This window comes from Brachyhypopomus gauderio, chromosome 3 (assembly GCF_052324685.1).
Source record: "Brachyhypopomus gauderio isolate BG-103 chromosome 3, BGAUD_0.2, whole genome shotgun sequence".
In the NCBI taxonomy this organism is placed as follows: Eukaryota; Metazoa; Chordata; class Actinopteri; order Gymnotiformes; family Hypopomidae; genus Brachyhypopomus; species Brachyhypopomus gauderio.
In genome coordinates, this window is record NC_135213.1 from 10,679,232 (window position 1) to 10,697,295 (window position 18,064).

Genomic DNA, 18,064 nt, shown 5'->3' on the forward strand with positions numbered 1-18,064 from the left:
GTGTACTCAGGTCATCCTCTTATTTATCTAGAGACAATATGAGCGCACACACACGCAAGCACACACACGCAGGCACACACACCAAGGCCTGATCCTCGACACTCTCTTCTGACACGTCACAGTTCCTCACCACCACCACTCACAGTTTTAAGCAGGACAAGCGGTCGTAAATCAGGTCCCTCACGGCCTCTCACCCCATCTGAACTCTTCAGGCACATCTGCCAACATCCTGTTTGTATCGTCCCTGATCTGTCGCTATGCAAACTGACAAGCGAAGACCGACCGTTCCATCTGCAGCGGATCAATGGGTGTTCAAGGGTTTGTTCTCGCGTACAACTGGGCCCCAACCTGTCAGACCGCCCCCAGCCTCACCACCAGAGATGCACCACAACCCTGGGCGCTTTCATCCACCAAAATATTCAACTTTGCTTCAACTTAAACCACAGGCACACGGGCCAGATCACAGATCGGGCCAAATCAAGGCAGCTGATTTGGTTTAATAAGTTTAACGTCCTCAGCAAAGCAAAAATATTATGAAGAAATTAGAGCGGGGTGGTTTTCTGCACCGAGTGGAAAAGACTTCGGGGAAAAAAAGCAGCCCAGCATGCCATCAGAAGCCACCTCGCAGCCAGAGAAGAGCCGAGCGGGATAAATTTAGAACTGTGAGAACCACATCTCTAAAATGACCACTGAGCCCTTCAGACAGGAACACCACCTGTTCCATAAACATGCTTTCAGTAGGGGAGCTGACTAGAAGCAACAGCAATCCTAAACAGCTGCTTTCCCAGTGCTGCAAATAAGCAGGTCAAGTGAACCAAACCCACTCAGCCTGCCTGTTTCCTCCTCCAGAAACCGACACCCCACTTTCATCGCTAAGCTTCATCCAACAGGATCTCGCGACTAGAAGTAAGGACTCGTACGACCCAACTCGTATAAACCGTTAGTAAGGTTAAGGTTACATCAGACTAATTTCATCAACTGTAATCATCACTTTTACCTCACTCCATGAATCATGGTCTCACTGATTTAGGAACGTTGGATATGGAGGCATCAGAGTGCCGGAAGTTGTCTTACGCATCTCTTCCATGTGAGATGATGCGATGGACCTGCACCCGACGTGGAGACCCAGCTCGCGGGAACAGCACGGGGTACAGCCGTACTGCAGTAATTTAAGGATGCAACTCTGCTCAAACAGAACGCCTTCCCACACAGAGCTTCTCGAAAGGCAAACACACCCACAGTAGAGTGTTTAACTCAAAGGGAAGTCATATTTGGGGTTTCAAAAGCATCCGTCGACAGAAAGACATCACCCAGTATCAGAGTGTTGGGTAATTTGTTAAAGCAGCAGCCCAGGCAGTAGGAAGAGGTAGCGCTCTGCACACCCCCCCCCCCCCCCCCAAACCCTCTCCACCCCCTCCATCCTCCGCCTCCTTGCTTCACTCTCAAACAACCTTCAAACAACCTTGGTGTGATTCCTTGACGAAGCAGACCCTTCTCCCAAGGTGCACTTGAGTGTGAACCACAGGGAAAGACAAAGGCACCGCTGGGGAGAAGATGGGGTTCATTCCCCGCATTTCCTAATTAAGTGCAAGGAACACTTTTCTGAAGATAAAGTTGGTTGACACGAGGGTACATTCAGGGACTCAGTCACTTTGGGAAGATTTTCAAAGTGGGAAGCACAAATGGATGTTTGCTAAGTTATAACAGCTAATTGGTCCAAACGTAATGAACGCGGGGTAGAGCGCAGACAGATGCTTTGTGGAACGCGGCAGATTTCGGGCGACGGCACGTCTCTCTCGTTCCGCCGCACATCAAGACGCCACGAACATTTGGCAGGTCACAGGAATGTGTGCGGTGAGGGGAAGCCTGAGAAAGAGAAGAAAAGCCCATATGAGCGGAGTGTGTGCGTACTAGAGTGTGTGTGTGTGTGTGTGGACACACGCTCTTGAGCAGGCCCGTTTGTTTGAGCTGCCTCTCTTTTGTTACAGCTTTCTGTCCTCGCCAGCTCAGCGCCTCGCAATTAGCGCGCGGGCCTCAGGGACCTAATTAACCAGTGCAATTAATTCAGTTTTTTTTCTTTCAAAAATAATCGTACAAGTCACCGTGACATTTGTCAGCCAGTCGGGAGGTGTTCGTGGTAAGCGATGATTAGCTCGTTTGCTTCCTCTCCTTCTCCCCCAGGTGGCAGCTGGTAAGGTGGGTGGGGGTGGGAGGTGTGTGTGTGTGTGTGTGTGTGTGTGTGTGTGTGTGTGTGTGTGTATAAGGGCGAAGGGATGGGGGCCGTAGCTGAGGTGGAGTCAGTCTACAGGGAGGTAGACCCTACACTTCCACAAAGGTGACGGCTGAGAGGAGGGGCCTGCTGACCTTTCATCGAATCACCAATCAATATGGTGCAAGCCGCCGCCCCTTTGACGCAGAGCCCCGATCGCCTGCAGGGAGCAGCGGCCTGCTCCCTCACAGCGGCGGGGAGGAGCGCAGGTTCAGCTGCCTCCTCTCATTAACACATGATGATGTCTTCTTCTCCTCTCTTTTTTAAGAAGGGGAGGGTGGAATGGGACGTGGACTCCACGGGTCCTCAGTACCCGCCATCTTTGTTCTACCTGCAGCTCTGCTGCATTGTCCTTAGGAGACGATGTACACAGACACACAGACACACACACACACACACACACACACACACACACACACACACACACACACACAGAAACACACACACACACACACACACACACAGAAACACACACAGAACACACACACACACACACACACACACACACACACACACACACACACACACACACACACAGAAACACACACAGAAACACACACACACACACACACACACACACACGCACACACACACACACGCCGCTCACATATGCATTCCCCAGAGGCTTGGACAAGACAGGAGAGTTTGTTTAATCTGTCTTATTTTTTCTGCAAACAGTGATATCACAGATGCATTAATCATAGAGCACCATGCAGATAGAGAACACTTTACACTGCCGATGCTTACATCTTTCATCGCAACATGTGGAATAGGACAAGCACACCTTCCCTTGTATTGATATTAAAAAGAACATCAAGAAGTTAACATGCTTGATAAACATGCACCTGTCCGGCACTGAAATGTCTGTGCCAACACTTCAGTTCAGTCAAAAAGATATACCAACAGCTACTGTGTGTGAAGCATATCTGTCACCAATAAGCACATTATAAAAGATGTTTAACCTACAGACCCACAAACATACCTATTGGTCATAAATTATCATGAGTAATATCTTTGTATATAATTTCTCTGCACATTCTAATCTTCTGAGAAAACCCACACTAGCGCGTCTGCTCTGCTCGCTCGAGACACTGCTGAACGCTGACTGATCTAATAAAAACCTGGGGTATTTGTAAATACTGCAGCAGGAATAGATCACAGAAATAACACCACAGTAACCCCCAGCTTCTGTGTGAGGCCCACGTAGATTTCACCAGCAGATTCATCCAAGAATGATTCCAAGCTTTGACTCACACGAGGACAGAAGAGGATAAGCCAGACATGCAGACATAAGGTGGGAGACACGGGGGGGACAGCGTCCCCGTTTGAGGGGACTGAGGTGTGCCCTTCACAGGGCTGCACGTTCCCTCTCTTCTTATCTTTCCCTCTCTCTCTCTCTCTCTCTCTGTTGCCCTTTAACTCCCCTCAAGAAAGCACAGAGCTGAGAGAGAGAGAGAGAGAGAGAGAGAGAGAGAGGTGTGTGTGTGTATTAATATTTTGTGTTTTTTGTGCATTTTCATCATGTTGGGTGATCTCACCAGATCTGTGAGGCAGATGCTCGTACACACTGCAGGCCGGAGACTCAGTCTCTAGACGTCCAGGAGCTTTGGGAGCTGGAGTTCACTATGGGGGCGTTACGAGTGTCATGGAGGACGCCCCCCCCCCCCCCCCCTCTCCACCTCCCTAACAAGCCTCAGGCCTTCTCTGCGAACATTCAAAAGCATGAAACAGTCAATACTGCGTATAACTGCAGAAGATAAAAAAAGAAATGAAGACAGAGTGTGTGAGGAACACAGGCTTTCTCAACGCTTCCACGCCACGGTGAGATCAGAGCCACGTCCTGGCCAGGCAGCTGTTCTCACACCGCCGTTCACTCCTGGGGAGGGAGAGTGCTTGTCCTCCCAATGAATCATTCATAGCAAAGATTGGGGGGGGGGGGCGTACAGACGAACGTACTGGATCAAGGTAACCCACACCTAGTGCAAAGAGGTCAAAACGTCCATAGGAGGAGATAGAACCCCAGAACATGAGTAATTGCTCAGTACTGCTGTGTTTACTGATGTTGCACTGAACTGTACACAGTAGCACAATGCAGTGTTTAGGCATATATGGCAGTAGGCTGTCTGTTATAAAACACACCCTGAAAGCTGCCTTTCATGACGATAACAGAGCACTGACAACAGGAAAAAATATATATATATCAAACACGCACGTTTGAGGCTTCTCTTTTCAAATGTGAAGGCTTGTTTATCTGCAGTGAGTTGTTATAAGTTCAAATTGTTACAACAGTGAGGGATAAAAGTGACTCTCTCTCCCTCTCCTGTACACACAAACCCCGGCACACTTCAAATAAATCCTCCAAACATTCAAAACCTACCTGACTCCACATCTGTAATAAGTTCACATCTTATCTAATTTTTATTGCATTTTTTATTTGCTTTTCTATCAGTAGCTCTCTGCCACTGCACTGATACTGTGAATCATCACTCAGAAGCCCTGACTGAAGAACCCCCATTTAGGCTGTGTACTGTTTGACGTATGTTTTCACTAGACACGCTGTAGTCCCATTCAGCGACGTTAAGACACTGCAGTAGGTTTAGAAAGACCTCCAGCTGCCCTCTCCTAACTTAAGCCACAAAGCCAATTTGGGTCTTTATATGAAGACATTTTTGACAGCTACAAGATGGAAAATAGTAGCCTGAACTCTGCGTGTAAAGAAAAATCTGCACAACTGTACATGATTTTACTCGATTTCCTCAAGACCCGAGTCGTCGCCGGGAAACGTCTGTCTCCAAATCTGGAGAATGAAGCTGTTCTTAGTGTTCCGTGACTCTGAGAAAGTTTGTGCTACCCTTGTTTTACACTGTTCGTGACGAACTTTCTCTCCATCTTGCGTCTGGGTGGAGGTGTGGGGGTTAGTCGCAGTGGAAGTGGTGGGCTACCCTGGGACACAGGCACTTTCCTTTTGTTGTCAAACAGAATGCTTAAACACACTCATTCACATGCTCCCATGGTGCAGTGTTATTAATTTATTACTTTGGAGTTATCCATTCTTTCTCACACATAGCTTTAGATGAATGACAACGTGTTAAATTTTGTTTGAGTACAGCTGATATAAATTATGTAACCATAGGCTGGAAACTGTTGCTTCCCTATGGCGTATCACCACTAAAAGACTGTGTACCGCGGGTCTCATCTCTACAGTGGAGAATCAGATGGTGGTGACTGGCAGGTGAACTGAATAGTAGCACAGTCAATAGCAGAGTCAACAGGATGGTCAGTGGCAATCAGTAGTAGGGTCAGTGGTGTGGTCAGTAGTGCAATCAGTAGAACGGTCAGTGGTGGGTCAGTAGCACGGTCAGCAGCACAGTTGACAGCATGGTCAGTGACGTGGTCAGTAGCGCAGTAAGAAATGCAATCAGTAGCGTGGTCAATAGCTTGATCAGCAGCACAGTCAGCAGCGCAATCAGTAGTACGGTCAGTGGTGTGGTCAGTTGTGTGGTCAGTATCACTGTCAGTAGCATGATCAACAGCTCGATCAGTCAGCAGCACAGTTGACAGCATGGTCAGTGACGTGGTCAGTAGCGCGGTCAATAGCTTGATCAGCAGCACAGTCAGCAGCGCAATCAGTAGTATGGTCAGTGGTGTGGTCAGTTGTGTGGTCAGTATCACTGTCAGTAGCATGATCAACAGCTCGATCAGTCAGCAGCACAGTTGACAGCATGGTCAGTGACGTGGTCAGTAGCGCGGTCAATAGCTTGATCAGCAGCACAGTCAGTAGTGCAGTCAGTATCGCAGTCAGTAGCACAGTCAGTAGTGCAGTCAGTTGCACAGTCAGTAGTGCAGTCAGTATCGCAGTCAGTAGCACAGTCAGTAGTGCAGTCAGTATCGCAGTCAGTAGTACAGTCAGTAGCGCAGTCAGTAGCACAGTCAGTAGTGTAGTCAGTATCACAGTCAGTAGTGCAGTCAGTAGTCTAGTCAGTGGCATGGTCTACTTTTCCCAGAGACTGTAGAGGTGTTTCAGTCCCAGTCACCACAGCATGCCGTTAGCATAGAGACCGTGTGAGAAGCTTCATCCACACTTCAGTCAGACTCTCTCTTCCCTCAGAGGTCCTTTCTCATGCTAAACGCAGTGTCCCAACACGTCGCTTCGCTAAGTAAATAAATAAATAATAGACTGAAGGCAGGGTGGCAGGGGTGGCTTCAGATGCTGATGGTGGTGGCTACGTCTGCCTGTGAAGAGTGACAGGGCTGCTTCTCCCCCTGTGCTGCTACACGAGACAGCCGGGGTGGGGGATCTGAACCCACTGTCAAATGTCAAAGCGTTATCAAATGCGAGATGTGTTTTCTTAAAAAAAATCAGAGGAAAAACACAGAAAAGCTGGCAGAAGGAAAAATTCTAACCTTTAAGAGACGGAGTGAAAGTCAGTCTCTCATCTTGTGTGGACCTCCAGCCAGGTCTCATACACACACACACACACACACACACACACACACACACACACACACACACACACACACACACACACACACACACACACACACACAGACACACACTGTTCTGCTAAGGGCACCGCTGCCTACTGTCAAAGTGTGTAGCCTTACTTCTTAATTGATTCAGAATAACACAGGATATTGAAGATGATTTCACATTTATCACGCAATGAAATGTATGAAAAGATCATCAAAATTGCTGTCTTTTCTGTCTTGATTTGTCTACCAAAATGTTTCCCTGGTACGTTAAAACCAGCACTGTCCAGGCTTTGGAAACTGCGAAGACTGCAAAGACCCAAGAGGGTGCAAACAAGCAAACAAGTGATTTCAAACACTATTGGGAAAGACCCAACACTGCCCCCCTATACACATGTGTACTCTCTCTCTCTCTCTCTCTCTCTCTCTCTCTCTCACACACACACACACACACACACACACACACACACACACACACACACACACACACACACACACACACACAAACACAGGCCACAGAGCCATTACAGTCGGACAGAGCCGCACTGGCTCGCGGCTGCCCTGTCAGAATTCTGACACTCCAAAGAAGGTCCCGTTCTGAATTTACTCCAGAGGAGCTGCATGTCTTCATCAGACTGGACTGACAGGGGAGACGAGGAGAACTTCCCCACAAATGCACTTTCGCACCCACTCATCCCATCTCTAAGAAGACAGTCCACAACACCTCCCACCACTGATTACACAGGTCCACGCTACGTGCAATCAGCTGTTGCAAGGTGTCGTCCGAGGTCAATTTCTGTCCAGTGTCTCAGGTAATGTGCGGTTTAGTGACAGCCACCGTGACAAACCCTTTCCATCAGTCACAGTACGCATCCATAAAACCCCTAATGCAGCACATAGACATAAAGGCATCCAGCCAGCCTGTACCTTTTTATTCTGGTGATTCTGTTCTTCCCCTCCATTTGATAGGGTCACAAGGTCCCTGGCTCCATAACTCATAAGAACAGCACCACCCAGTGATTAGCCTGCTGCTGTATGAACCTCAGGGTGCTAAAAAAACATCCCCACTGGATTTCCAGGTTATGCATATATCAGCACAACATGAATAATATGCAGGAGGAGAAGCGTCTCGGAAAAGCACCTTTACTAATATCTGTCTTTTACCCTCTTCTTTATTTCTTCCTTCTTTCAAAAGAAAGAACAGTCTGAACTAGATCTCATCTTCAATAAAGGAGAATAAAAAGTAAATATCAAGTCCATTTCCCCTGCATAAAAAAGCCGCGTGCTACATTTCGTTTAATTGAGTCTCTATTGGAAAGTGTAAGTGGTATTTTTTGTGTTTTATTTATGTGTGCTTTTTTTCCTTCCCGGCTCTTTCTTTGTTGCCTCCCCTCGCTCTCCCTGACAAAAGACGCCAGGCTGCCAAGCCGGGCTGCTCCGGGACCGAGCTGTCAATCACAGCTGACGGCGCCCTGACAACATGTACGTTAAAAATTAAACCGCCTCTCAAAGACGGCGCGTGACAGCCGAGCCTTTGAAAGTGGCTCCAGCGCGCGGCGACAGAGAGGGGAGCGCGCGAGCGAAAACAAACGAAGAAAAACAACAGCGATGGGGGGACATCAGGCAGGGAGGGAAGGAAGAGAGGAAAACTAAAGTTAAAAGTGAAAAGAGAAAGAATCGGAGCATTGATGGTGGGAACTGACGTCCTTTCTCTGCTTTTTAGAATTTAGTGAGCCTGCAACACCCCCCCTCCCAGTGTGTGTGTGTGTGTGTGTGTGTGTGTGTGTGTGTGTGTGTGTGTGTGGTGGGGGGGGGACACAGGTCCAGACTGTGCTGCTGAGGGATTACACGCGTGTGGGCCTCTCGGTTCCGTCTGCACAGCCTTCCACGACATCTACAGAGACTCAAACTGCCTCGGCCATGCTCTGTTTTCACGCTTTCAGACACATTTGAATTTGATCATTTGAAGTTCTGACAGACATGCAGCTGAAACTCGAGTTCATGTACATTCAGTGGATGCAAATAAAAACTTTAATAGAAATGAACAGCTTTTTCTCTATACGTGTCACTATTCATAGGTGAGAACAATCTGTAATAAAATCCATTCAGTCTAACTCTGTAGGACTGGTGTTCACGTTCATCACAAAATCTAACAGCCAATATATCAAGTACTGAGTGCTCTTTCTCATTTGATCTAATCCATAAAAAGCACAACTCTTATCGTTGTATAACTATGCTACTACAAAGCCCACAGGACTATATATCTGCTGTCCATAACAACACTGCAATAATACAAAGTTGTATGACATCCAAGGGATTAAGAAAACAGTTCTTAAAATTATCTTAAATATTAATTACCTTAAAAGTTAAATATTCATAAAGTAAAAAATGTCAAAAACATAAAAATGTCATTGTTATTGTGTGGCTGCATGTGTATGTGTGTGGACACATGTGAGTATGTCCATGTGTTTGCCTGTGTTCAAGGTTAGTTGTGTGTGTGTGTGTGTGTGTGTGTGTGTGTGTGTGTGTGTGTGTGCGCGTGTGTGTGTGTGTGTGTGTGTGTTTGCATGTTTGTGTGTGCATGTGCTTCAGGTCAGCTCTCTTTACATAGCAGAGTGTGTGTGTTTGTGTGTGTGTGTGTTTGCTCCAGGTCAGCAGTGGGTTCAAATGGCCCGGCTGTGTGGCAGAGCAGTGTAGAGCCTGCTGAGTCTGATAGGATTTAGAATTTAGAGCAGAAAGATGAAACAGCCAGTAAATATCTGTCTGCACTTCCAAGATTTTTTTTTTACAACCAGGGGTTGGGTGGGGGTGGGTGGATGAGGGGATATAAAATAACAAAAACCTTTAAAGCTCTACTGCCCTCTGGTGGACTCTCATGCATCTCCACCATGTGAACATCAGAGCATGGCTGCTCACCCAAATAAATGGTTTGATATCACAGCAGACCCCTGGCTGAAATGAAACGTATGTGAGCTAAAGAAAGACAAGGTGACCAATGGTATTATCCCTCTACCATATAATGTTGCCAGGGTTATCCTGCAATCCTCGTACAGAATTATGCTATATATAAAATTATACATATCTCAATTACACCTTTTCGGTAAATAATTTTAAATATCAAGACAACTGCCTTTAACTAAAATTCCTATTCAATTTATATTTACATTTGTGGCAAATTAGTCCATGATATGAAACATTACATTTTAATCATCCATTTTTTGTCATTAATGTATTATTACATTAATATTGAGCATATATAATGTTTTTAAAAGCCACTGAAGCATGAAAGTGCTCAATTAACATCATGCATAAAACTAATATCATAACTCCGGTAAACATGGCTGTTTAATGGAAAGATAAAGTTTTATAATGAAGACAGAATCACACTTAATCCACTGTGCATAGATGGGCCAGGCACTTCGTTACAGCCTATTACAGGCTCATGGATCTATTATTAACTCCACGCACAAAGTCCATTTTCAAACACCTCCATGGGAGACTGTAATGGGAAAATAAAGAGGCACATTTAATCCCAAACGCAACTTCATTTAAAACAAATATGATGTGTTATACTCGTTTCCCTTTCTCTTGTCTTTCAGTTTTCTTCTCGTTCTGCCTTCATACTGTTGCTCAAAATTGGTACAAATCTTTGAAATAAACAGATTTTTTTTGTTTACAGCCTATTGCTTTCATTCTGTAATACTGAATACAGTTTATTGTTATTAATATCATTATTTCTTTGTGCATTCAGTGAAGCATCTCTGGGAACACTACTGTGGAAGATTCTGGAAGTTACTACATAACATTATGTAGTATTAACAACAAGGCCAATCACAACCAAATCACAACCAAAAATTAGTACAGTAAAAAGAAGCATATAATGTAGTATACAGTAGAACTTCTTCAGTGACTGCTCTCACCTTACACTTTTTGATCAGTAACTACACTGTCAGCAATTTCAACAGTCTGAAGGGTGAGACAAACTGGGTTCTCGGCCACAGTCATGGGTGGGTGGGGGGGGGGGGGGGGTGTGAATACAGAAAGACACCTCAAAGCCCTGATTACCCAGAGTGCTCAGCACAGCAGCAGTACCTGCTGGGACAGCAGCGCAGGGCCTCTAAATAAATTGCAAGTGGCCTGGGGCTTAAAGAACAGCTCGTCTTTGATCTGCTTTGCCAGTGAACGAAGTGAACGTGCAGGCAGTCAATCAAACCCGTAAGCCTACACAACAATGGGGAGGACCTTTGTCTATTATTTATTTTCTTAAAAATCACGTATTTCATTATCACAAGGTACCCATGCTCCAGTTGGGGGCGGCGCGATCAATTATTGATACAGTCGACTTCCCGCCTTTTCCTTTGGCACCCTTGTCACTAACTGTTGTCAAAACACATTTGCTTTGATGGCAATTTTGAAGAAGCACAAAATGGCATCACATGTGATTATATATTTAGGGCAGCTGAAAGGCTGGACGGCAGCAGCACTAAAGCTCTATTCCCCGCGTGTTCCCCGCGCGCTGCCTTGAAGTCGAGTCTGTTGTTGCCGAGCCGTATCTTAAGCACACCCCCATTGTAAGGTGATCTCTCCTTCTGAGGGACCAGATAAAAAGATCTGAACCTGTTTTTGTCATGTGTCAGTAAACACTAGGACTAGTTTTAAAGGAGAGGTAATCACAGGCAAGACACTTCCTCTTTAAAGTTGGAGCTAAGGGGCGGGTGGGGGATACGTCACGTCAAAAGCGTCTCTTTCACTCCCTGGACTTTCCAGTCTCTTCAGGAAGAAGGGAGGAACATTGGAGGTGGCACACAGGAGGAGAATGCATGCTCATCTAAAAGTTGATGATGATGATGATGATGATGATGATGATGATGACGTGCTGCAAGGGTTGAAAGCCTCCCGAGGCTTAACGGAGGCTCTGTTTCCAGTCTGCCTTCAAAAAGATGAACACCTGCATTCAAAAATATGAACACCTGCATTCAAAAAGCCCCCAAAAAACACTTATCAGCAAACACGCTCACTCATCAGCATACATGCAGATTAAAGTCAACACTGGCATGCATGTTCAAAACGACCGCATATGCTCATGTTAAATCTGGGGCCAAATTCCTAGCTACACTTCTGGAGAAAAGTTTTCCCCATAAACAAGTCAGAAAGGGAGACAAACAAACTTTAAACTAACTAACATCCAGTATTCTCAGGCACCGAGCGCCCCTCCCCCACCCCCACCGAATTCCTCATCCAGCGTATATTCAACCGCCGTCTCTTTTAATTACCCTGCAAGAGAAAAGATGGAGCACATCAGAAGCATCTCCGCAAATCCGTCCCTGGCAGGCGCTCAGAGCCTTGGCGACAGGACGGCCACGCCGTCTGCTGCTGCCGATAGAGCAGCTCACGCTCCACCAGGGACGAGGCAGGGATGGTGTCCCAGCGGAGGCCCTCCTCACCCACCACCCCAACCCCACCCTCGCTGCAACCACCCCCAGATAAAAGTCCCCTCACGCGGACCCTAATCGCGGCGAAGCCCACGCTGCCGTTCACGCAAGCGTCTCCTCCATTTTCTCAAACATAAGCACACCGAAGGCTTCTTTAAACGCTCATCTGCGTTTGCAAACTCCTCTGGGTATTGTGCCATGCTCTGATAGGCCAAGACGGGCGACATTAAGCCATAATTGGGAACCGCATCAACCGTAAAAAACACTGACCTGTCCTAGCCTACTGTTAAACATTCCAGGAGCACATTGCGATACAATAATAACCAGAGGTGTCAATTCCAGGTTCAGAAAGTAAAAGTCCTCACCAAGATTTTGCTCAAGCTTGCTAGATTTTCTAATTAGTGCAATCCAGGTAAAATGAGTGGAATCAACACAATCCAGGAAGCCTGAGCAACATCCTGGTGAGGACTTTTACTTTCTGAACCTGGAATTGACACCTCTGATAATACCACACTTAGCTCGAGCGGCCATGAGATGGAGCCACGCCCACACAGCCCTCCCCTAACGCCCAGGCGGCCCCGCAGTCTGTTGACCAGTAAACAACGCTGAGCTGCTGTTTGTGACCCCGCCTGCCACATAGCGTGGGCCCGTGCAGCAGGTGTGCACCCACCGCGGCCCGGGCCGCCTCCGCTCCCACCTCCACTCTCCACTCCCAGCCTCGTTTGGAGATGAAGCCACAGATCCTGAGTGTTGGCTTTTGGTTCTCGTGGGGGGGCCTGGGAGAGCACGCTGGGCCTTTTTTGATGTGCTTCTCGCCGTGTGGGGAGGAGATGTGGTGCTTTTAAGATTATTATTTGAGAGTGTGTGAAGAACGAGAGCCAGTCCTGCGGCGCCGGTGCCAGTAACGCAGTAATTACTAAGCTGCGAAGCAGCAGACGAATAAAGCTGATAGGTCCCTTCCTAAGATACGACAAGCATTTAATATTGATCACGACAGAAGAGACAAACCGCTCGTAAGCGTACAAGTGTGCAACGGCCTCCATGGGCCCGATTCTCCGGAAAAGCACTGAATCGCACTCCAAGCCCAATTTAACACCATCTGGCTGGGCTAATATGCCACAATTACTGTGATGAGATGGATACAGATGAGCTTTGAGGATCAATCTTTGTCGCTTTTTAAAAAGGGGCTTAAAATGACACATTAAAAGCCTTTGTGACTGTAATTGACTGGGAAATGAAACCTAACTGCAACTTTCACTCCCTCTCCGAGAGTTTGATTTGGTATTAATGCAAAGCCAGGGCAGTAGTAAAAGAACAGTATGGATATTGTGTTATGGGTGCATTGTCTTTCTTCTAAGTGAAGTCTCCAAAAAGCAAACAAAACACAAACTAGAGCACTGCCAAAAGGAGAAAGGAGATGAGACTCGGGCTTGACTTTGAAAAGATCAAACACACACAAACACACACGCACAAACACAGAAATGGGCAACTGTCTTTGGCCTTTTGCCTGTCAGCTGAGAGGCTTGCTTACATGCCAAAAGTTGACTGTCCTAGAGTTAAAACAACCACCACACAATCACAAACACACACACACACACACACACACACACACACACACACACACACACACACACACACACACACGTTTGATCACACTGCCAACATGTTAGCATGGTCTTGCATCAAAGCTGGGAAAAAGAAAAATGGGTAGTGGTGTGATGGTTATGAAAACACAAACACTCCTAGTGTCAGAACGACCTCAATTCACCACTAGCACAAAACATACAGAAGAATCTGACTTTACAATATTGTGGTTAAATAACTTATAATGTCTGAAAAATGAGTTGCTGTAAATATAAATGATCAGAATTATACAGCATCTGTGTTATTGTAAATATTCATAGATTTTCATCAGTTTTTAGTCAGATGAGAATGATTTGTGATCAAGTATTCAGACTTTTCACTTCTCACAATAAATCGCTAATGGTGATTACCATGACATGATTATTCAAGACAAATTACTGTAATGTACAATACATTTGTAGGGTAAACTATAGAGATGTCTGAAACTCATTTGTTTATACAAGATTCAGGGCAAAGCCAGTGAAATGCTGCGTGGCTAAACAAACCCTGACCTGCTCGATTAATCAAATCTTCAAATCTTAAAAAGCAGCAGTTTAAGAGTGAGGATGTTTTAAAATATGAACACACTACATTCATTGGCCTCACCACCTAAGTTTTGTTACACATATAATGATGACATTAAAAGGCCTGCTGGTTTAACCTCACTGGTTCTGGGAGGTCGGGACCAAGTCCCATCAGCATGTTGGACATGTTCTGCCCGTGGGTCTCCTGTGGGCTCTCTCGTGCCCTGCTATGGTTCAAAAACATGGAGCTTATGTAAAAAATGGCTGCCCCACTGTCATGGTGTGAGTATGTGTGAGCATCCCAGTGGTGGATGGTGCTCTGTCCTGAGTGTTATCATCTCTCCTCTCTCACCCTCTGTCCCTGTACAGTCCTGGTGGAAAGCTGTGGTTTGTCATGCTGTGTAAAAGTGGGATATAGGTCTTCCAACAGTAACACCCATGGCATGAAGGGAGCTCACAAAGATAAACCTGGGGGGTAATAAACATACAATAAACACATATCTAAACATAAGCATACAACAAACATATATCTAAATATAAACATATAATAAACATGTATCTAAACATAAACATACAATAAACATGTACCTAAATATACAGTAAATATTTTGGCTACCTAAACATAAACCTACAATAAACATGTACCTAAAGATTTGCTTCATTGTGGTTTATGCCTGTTTTTCTCAGTTTTCTTGGTCAGAGATACCATGACTTTTTCACTTGTAGTTGGTCTAGCCTCAAGGTCTTTGGTTGTGAAAGATCCTCAACCTAAACGTTTGATTTGTGCAAATAATGTCCATATCATCGGTCACACCTGAAATATGTATGTATATTGAAAGGATTTTTACTTTGAAAAGCAGAAAAGTGAAGAATCTTCTGGCTAACGGCCTCCTAGTAGTACCTCTCCAGCCCACTGAGGGCCTCAGCCCACAGATTGAAAACCCCTGCTCTAAACCATACACAGAATTATTGAAAACTGTTTAAATCAAACATCTCTCTCTCTCTCTCTCTCTCTCTCTCTCTCTCTCTCTCTCTCTCTCTCTCTCTCTAACAGTGTAGAAATCTTTCCCAGTAGGTGTAATCAGTTTGCTGCAATGCAAAAATAATGCTTATTCTGTTAGAGGTGTATTCTCCCAGGGCAGAGATACCAGGCATCAACACAACATATGAAATATCATATTACACATCTTGTGCATCTTATGCACATTGTTTTATTTTTATGGGAGAGTTACTTCTATACTTGCTGAAACACATAAAGTGAATCACAGATGTGTCATATTTTTCCCAATTAGATCGTAAAACATGAATTCATTGTTTACCAAAGTCTTGGCACAGAATACTTTCTAATCCCAAAATATTAAATAGATATAAATCTAACCTTTAAAATCCTGCCACGATTTCATTCTGATCATCTTTTATGAAGGTTATGAGTTCCTGGGGCTCTTTTATGAGTTCTTGGAGGACTGCTCTGACATCTTCTGGCACTTCAACTGCTGCAACTCCACCTGCATCACTGGAGGTCACTAGGTGGCCTGTGAGACGTCTATCCATACATGCTGGGCCACAGGGAGCATCCTGACTTTCAGCACTGGATGTGATTCAACAACTGCATCAAACCTTGTCAGATGTTCCCCCCAGTAAGTCAATCAAACTGATGGACTATATTCTGCATTTTCAAGCAACTTAACGGATCAATGTCAATCAATTACTCCTTTGAAGTTATTTATAGATGTGGCATAAAAAGTGTATGGGGTCCACCAGGACTTTCAGTCATATAAAGCTGAGCACAAGTCATGCTCTAAAGACTTCACTTCTTGTTAGAATTCTAGTCATCTTCCTAGACTGGGAAGAACGAAAAAAAAACACTGTCACTACAGTTTGTTCAACAAAATGACTAAAGTGTCTACTTCAAAATCAAATTTAAAGCACGAAAGCCTTCTTAATGGGTTAGACTCAAGAACATAAAAAATTCAAAGCTTCAATTTTGTGCTCATTACATTGTTAGTGTTGCTTCCCACCCCTGTGCTACACTGCAGTGAAGCCTGCAGATATGAGAATGTACAACAGACCTGCAGTCTCTGCACACATGATGGGAGTTTACAGAAGACTGCTGCAATGTCTGCTAATGTGTCCCCCCCCTCCATTATGTAACTAGAAATGTCTTGCTTGCTGCACTGTATGAATCCATGAATCCTGTGTGACTCGCTGCCTCACCTCCATGACTGGAGAAGAAAAAGCAGTTTAAAATGGTCAGGGCCTGCTGGACTGGTGTACAATTACAGGCTTTAGCTAGTAAAGTGGCCTGTTTACTTTATTTCCATTGAAGCACTCTGTGTGAAACACAGCAGAGGAGTTGAGTCAGTGAGGATAAAATGGTGAAATAGACACACTGCCAAATTAAATCAATTATGACTAAAGTGCAAGACAATGCAGAAGTTTCTGTCCAACTTGAATTATTTAGGAGAATCATTTTGGTATTACAAACTCCACAAAGATGAGCTTTCAAAGACTGAATGAGCCTGGAGACACGAGTGTGATTTCTTCTCAATGCTTCAATGTCGTGTCTGAAACTTTATTTTCACGTAAAGTTTACAACTTTTTTTGTCAGGCACACAGAAAGTGTAGTTGTAAAATAGCTTTTATAGAGACAAAGACAGGCCTCATAGACTATATAGCTAACTATAGCTTAAACCTTTTAAATCTCTTATTTAAGTATCTTCTCTTCTTTTGCATTTTTAAACATTCATTTTAAAAGTACTTACTTATAGCCTGATATCCATATATCAAAATGTTCAGAATGTGACGGGCGGGGGTGAGCAACGAAAAGGAAGCGATCACGCCAAGTCTCAGGGAAAAATGATGGTTTAATAGAAAGTGTGCAAACCTAAAACCCGTGCATTGTTCCAAATGTAGGAAATAATAACCAGCAGTCAACTGGTACAAAGACAAGACATATATAGACGAACAAACGACCCTCAGGTGAGACGGATCACGGGTCCCGCCCACCTGAGGGACGAACATCACGTGACAGGTCCGCTGCCGCTGTAAACGGGGGCGACCAGCAGGGGGCCCCCCCACAACGTGACACTTATGACATAAGTGACATAAGTTATGACATAAGTTAATGACATAATTTATGGAATGTGCATAGTTAATAATATCATCCTGGGACAATTCTTCATACATAAAGAAATTAAGGATATAATGACCAGCGGTCAACTGGTACAAAGACAAGACATATATAGGCAAACAAACGGCCCTCAGGTGAGACGGATCACGGGCTCCGCCCACCTGAAGGACGCACATGACGTCACCAAACAACAACAACAACAGCCGCTGTGGACGGAGGCGGCCGGTAGGGGGCTGCCTCACCGTGACACAGAACAATCAAAATATTCAGAGCAATCTCATCTCTGTTCCTAATGAGTTACCTTTAATAATAATTATAATAATATTTTATTTAATAAGGACCTTTCAATACACCCAAGGACACTGCACAATTAAAACAAACAATAGAAGGAAAATAAAAGAAAGTTCAATAAAGTTAAAATAAGAGACAGACCAAAGCAATAAAAGAAGAAAGAAAAATAAAATAAAAATACAAATAAAAACAATATAGGCTCAGCAATAAGCCAACTGAAAAAGATGGGTTTTTAGATGTGCCTTGAATATAATGATAGATAGGCAAGCACGTAACTCAAGAGGCAGACTGTTCCATAACTTTGACCCAGCCACACTAAAGGCCC

The 18,064-nt window shown here is 44.9% G+C and overlaps 1 pseudogene; it reads left to right on the forward strand.

Moving 5' to 3' along the window:
* The first annotated feature begins 2,273 nt into the window (after positions 1-2,273).
* LOC143509616 (gamma-crystallin M2-like) lies at positions 2,274-16,444 on the forward strand (annotated as a pseudogene).
* The last annotated feature ends 1,620 nt before the right edge of the window (positions 16,445-18,064 follow it).